The sequence below is a fragment of the Triticum aestivum genome, chromosome 1B, assembly GCF_018294505.1.
Source record: "Triticum aestivum cultivar Chinese Spring chromosome 1B, IWGSC CS RefSeq v2.1, whole genome shotgun sequence".
Classification (NCBI taxonomy): domain Eukaryota; kingdom Viridiplantae; phylum Streptophyta; class Magnoliopsida; order Poales; family Poaceae; genus Triticum; species Triticum aestivum.
This window is the reverse complement of record NC_057795.1, coordinates 550,874,127-550,879,974: the sequence shown is the minus strand read 5'-3', so window position 1 is coordinate 550,879,974 and position 5,848 is coordinate 550,874,127.

Genomic DNA, 5,848 nt, shown 5'->3' with positions numbered 1-5,848 from the left:
TGAAACATAGGGGGTGTGCGGCACCTCTATATTTGGGTGTGCCGTGATGTTCGGTTGTTGCGTTGCATTGGTTACTAGAGCTTGCTTTCTTGGCCCGTAGATAGATCTGGCTAGGCCGTCTTTTTGATGTGAATCCTTCTGTGCATCACGTGCTGGCTTGAGTGCGGCGCCCTTTGCCGCCCTATGTTGGCCATGGGGTTGTTTATCCGACCGGGTGTCTTCCTTATTTTTTGATTGCGGGGGCTCTAGGCCTCCTTATCAAATGCCGACAGTAATTTTCGCTTCGGATAGCTCTTTGTGTGGCGACTGTCGCCGTATTTGTCTGCGGTGTTGAGTACTTTGCCCCATCTAATTCTGAGTGCATCTTCCGCTGTTTTGAGCTTCCGCTTCTACTTTTTCAGGCTACACGCAGTGGCGACGAGCCTTTTGTGGAGGTTCTTCTGCTCCAGCAACTTGTTTGGCGTAAGGTCATCCGGACTATTATCTTCGTCGGGGACGGTTTGTTCGGTTTGTTTATCCAAGTTTCCTTGTTCGGACGGTTGCTCGATGGCATGTTCGTTGTCCGCCGGTTCGCCCTGCTCTGCGGCTGGGTCTCTGTCGAGGTGGGGTTTGGAGCGGCGCCTATGTCGCTGCTTTGACTGCTTTTCGAGGGAACGATCCCTCGTTGCGTCCCTTTGTTCCTCGTCGTCGTTTATTTTAGGTGTGTCCACCATGTATACATTGTGAGATGAGGTGGTTGTCCAGTGCCCTATAGGCACTGGTTTCTGTTTGTCTCCTACATCGTCATCCATACCGTCGATGTCTTCGGAGTCGAGGTCTAGCATGTCGGTTAAATCATTGACAGTGGCTACGAAGTGGGTGGTGGGTGGGCTTTGCTTCGTCATCTCCATCCCATCCCTGCTAACCATAGTCCAGCCAGCGCTCTCCCGATAAAGAGAGAGACTTTAGTGAATTCAGAATGTCGCCAAAGGGCGAGTGTTGAAAGATGTCTATGGCAGCGAACTCCATGATCGGCGCCCAATCGGTTTCGATCGGCAGGGGCGCAGAAGGTTCGGAGTCCAGAAAGGAGTCTAGCACCCTGGAGTCACGAGCTTTGCAAAGGACAAGGCTCGTGTTCGGCTCGATCGCCGTAGAGATTGCAGCCCCCGAGGTGGTGTCCAGCCATCCGTCCTCGATTGGCGCAGTCGGCTCCGAGCTAAGGGTCGGAGCGGACACTGGGGTGGCCTCCTGGGCACTATTCGGCGGCAGAGCTAGATCATGCACATCATGACAGTGCGGCGCGCTCGGCTGTGTCTCGAACCCGTCGAAGATCAAGTCTCCGCGGATGTCAGCCGTGTAGTTCAAACTTCCAAACCTGACCTGATGGCCAGGGGCATAGCTTTCGATCTGCTCTAGATGACCAAGCGAATTGGCCCGCAGTGCAAAGCCGCCGAATACGAAGATCTGTCCAGGGAGAAAAGTCTCACCCTGGACCGCATCGATGGTAACAGGACACAAGGGACACGATGTTTTTACCCAGGTTCGGGCCCTCTCGATGGAGGTAAAACCCTACTCCTGCTTGATTAATATTGATGATATGGGTAGTATAAGAGTGGATCTACCATGAGATCAGAGAGGCTAAACCCTAGAAGCTAGCCTATGGTATGATTGTTGTTCGTCCTACGGACTAAAACCCTCCGGTTTATATAGACACCGAAGAGGGCTAGGGTTACACTGAGTTGGTTACAATGGGAGGAGATGTACATATCCGTATCGCCAAGCTTGCCTTCCACGCCAAGGAAAGTCCCATCCGGACACGGGACGAAGTCTTCAATCTTGTATCTTCATAGTCCAGGAGTCCGGCCAAAGGTTACAGTCTGGTCATCCGGACACCCCCTAATCCAGGACTCCCTCAACCACGTTGACCACACCATGCCGAGCAGACCAGGACCAGTGAACGACGGTGAGGCCCCAGACTGGAACAACCTGGAGATGGGGAAGACGCGGCAGTGGAGTCGCAGATGGAGAGGAGTGGGAAACTTTGACTAGTTCGTGTGCGCGGCATCAGTACCGCGGTGCCGCCCACGGGAAACAGAAGCAAGGACAGAGGTTGAAGAAGGAGCACGGCTGCTAGATTAACATCCAACGGTCCAGCTGCTAGAATCATTTGTTGATTAAGTTGACAAAGCCCTGCGTACACGTCCGCTAAATAGGCCCACAAGTCAGCCACCAAATCTGACGGGTCCCACCTGTCAACGGGAGGAATAATTTTATTCGAATAACAAGGAGGCACTTCCTTCCATGCGAACATACAGCCAGTGGGTCCCAGCTGTCAGGGGGAGGAAACATTTTTTTCCAGCTTAACAAGGAGGAACTTTCCTTGCATGTGACCATGGACCTCGTGGGTCCCAGCCGTCAGGCTCTGCACATACAATCCTCTTCCGATGACTCTCATTTGTTGACCAGCCGCACCGAGGCAGCGAAGTGGTGGATGACAGCGAGGCCCCGGATGGGAACGACCCAGAGATGGGAACACGCGGCAGTGGAGTCGCACATTGAGAGGAGGAGAAGTGTTATAACTAGTTCTCGTGCGGCGTGGGGCTACAGCCGGTGGATAATAACAGGAGGTGTGGAGGGGTGGAGGGATAGCCTGGTCGGCGGTGGGGTAGCGCTTCACAGCGATGCGTGCTAAGTAGAGCCGCTAGACACTAAAGGCCGGACCACGCGGTCCCGATGACGCTGGAGAAAGAATACGAGATATTGAAGGTGCATGCCAGCCATTGGATATAAATCCAATGGTTGTTGATGTCATAACTATTTGTTGACCAAGTTGACAACGCCCTGCTTAGGCTTCGACCTATTGGCCCACATGTCAGCGTGCAAAAATGTGGCATATATTTAACCCATGTTTTCAAGAATGTACATTCCATTTGCTGGGCTGGGTGAACAAATAATTTTGCGTCAATGTGGCCCATTGATATTTTCTAAGAAATCCCAGACCATTTGCACTTTCTTGAAATACACGGATTAGCTGGGCTCATTCTATATATAATGTTAGGTTAGAAAGAGCAATTAATATCAAAAAATAAACTGGAGAGACACATTTTTATATATAAAATTAACAAATTAGCGAGTTATTGCTCAAAATAAAAATGAGCGCTTTATTATTACATTGGTCCTTAAATCTTCGCAAGCTTTTGTACGCAATTACCAGGATTTTCCTTGCCTGTGAGTCAAAAACAACCAGGATTTTCCTTGCCAAATTCTGTTAAACATTTACTTTTATAAGTTAATAACACGTGGGATGTTTTCATAATGTATATATAAGTCTCTAGAAAATATACAATAATAGTAATAATATAAATATATATAATGTGGTTAGAAGGGAAAACATAAATTGGACACATCATTATTATTCTTATATATAGATAAATAGAACAAAGATCTGTGTTTTATTAAAAAAATACATTGGGCTCCCGATCTTTAAGAAAAAGCCCATAGGCCGGTATGGACCTAAAAAAATAAGTTGAAATCACTGTCTCCGTATGTCGTGGGCCACGCATGTTAAAAAACAAAACCTAGGCCTAGCTGATACTTGTTCGCCTCTCGAGAAAAATGATACCAGCTATATCCCCGAGCGAACTGGATTAAAGAGGGGGCCGGCGGCGCGACTGAAGAAGCACATTAGGAGCAAAAAAAATTCTTTAGTGGATGGCTCTCTATGGTGTTTTTTTACTTGCCTCTACACCATACAACTTGTATTTTTAGCCTCCCAGTCCATGGTGGACTAGCAGCCCATTTGCTGGGCGGGCCAACCTACAGAAACCAGCACTCGATTTTTCATCTGGCCCCAAAAACAAAGCAGAACTATGTTTGTTTTGAGGCCGAAAACATTACGGCAGTGGTTGAGCGCGGGAGGGGGGAAGACAGAGCAAAAAGATTAAAAGAGCTAATGCACCGTTGCTACCCTAACAAAGTAGGTGCAATTCTTCTCGGGAAGAAGGTGTGCCGTTGACACCCACATGTCACATATCCCATAATAGGCATACTAACAAGTTCACACACAAGTACAACAGAAAAGGTAAACATTCGTATCAAACTCAGGTTCATAGGACACGTTCGTATTCATAGCCAGCATTCACACTCAACAACTCAAAAGATTCATATATACACAAGTTCAACATGTCTATGCATCCAAATGATTGATAGATCACACGACAATATTCATAGATAATTCACAAAAAGATTCATATATACACATGTTCAGTATGTTTATGCATCCAAATGATTGAGATCACAGCCAATATCATCCATGGACGAACTTTAATTACCTAGGGTACAGACTGGTAAATGGTGTTCAGTCAGAGGTACTTCTTGCTAAAATTAATGCTTGTACAAGTAAACTTTCGAGTACTTAAGAGGCAGCATAGACAATCTGAACTTTGCTTGTAGGTTTATCCTCAAATAGTGGCCTCGTGCCGAGGGAGGTCTTAGAAACTTGGCCACTACTTTCATCCAACTAGTTTACTGGCTCATCTTGGTCCTGTAGCTTGCCAAAATTCTACATTGTAGACAAGAAAGGAGGCGGTTGAGAAAATGAACCACCCAAATTTTTTGTGCAGTTTAATTGAAATGGAGCATCCCTGGCGTGCAGACTGATTAAGTGCCTGATGAATATATGCGTCAACCAACTTGTCTGGAATATTTAGATTCCATGCCATACAGTTCGCTACCATATCTGTCGATAACCAAAAGGCACAAGTTGGGACCAAAGACTGGACTGTGTTTTTCTCGGCTATGCGCCAAGCAATATTTTTGGCGTTCACTAACCTAATACTTGGAGTTTGACAACTGGTTGACGCCGGTTGATACTCGAATGAATATAGGCACTTCTTCTTGTCAAAATTGATGCTTGTCTAAGTGAACTTTGGAGTACATAGCAGCAGCATAAGTATCTGTCCATCTGATATTTTTCTGCAGTTCTACTGAAATCACCCAATGTAATGATTTGCCTGCGAGTTCACGCTCCAAGTTACTCCTTTATAAAAATCGGCAAACAATAGCACAATACCAAATTACCAATACATGTGACAAGCACAATAATCCGGATAAAGACCAGTACCAACCTGTGTGAGGTAGCATATCAATTACTATTTCCTTTGACTGGAAGCCGAGATAAGCGAAGCAACTGACAACAAAGGAAGGAAGCAAGCCAAGATTAGTGATCGACATGAAAGGACGGAAGTTGTCGAGGCAATGAAGCACCCAAAGTTTTTGTGCAGTTCCACCAAAATCGAGCATCCCTGTTGGCACATATATTGAGAGAGTGAGATTACTGTAATAGTGGGACTAGTTGATGAAACATATACTACCAAATAAAAGCACCCTCAATATCTTAATGGGTAATGTTAGCAACATAGTAGACTTTCTTAAAGAGAGGTATTAGTTTATTTAATCAGTGCCAATTAGCTCAACACTCAAAACATTGCCATGTACCATAGGTTGCAAAACTTTAACGTGCAAAGATAAAGGAGTTTCTCATGACAGTAGCACGATACAAATAGAGATGACATCCAACTAATATGGATGAAGGCCTTAGGCCCGTACCAACCTGAGGAAAAAGCATAGTCATGTAGTCCCATAAGATATGATAAAGCACTCACTAGAATCACTCAATAGTATATATTTTTGTGCACTTCAAATGTATGGTTGAAATCACTCTTGTTTACCAGTGCTGAGATTATATTGAAAGATTATCAAGAACTTCCAGCAGAGTTAAAGCACTGGCTGGGATACAGTTCATTGTATTGTCTTGTGTAGTTCCACTAAAATGTATTATTGGCACGACATGATACCTGTTTGCACAAGT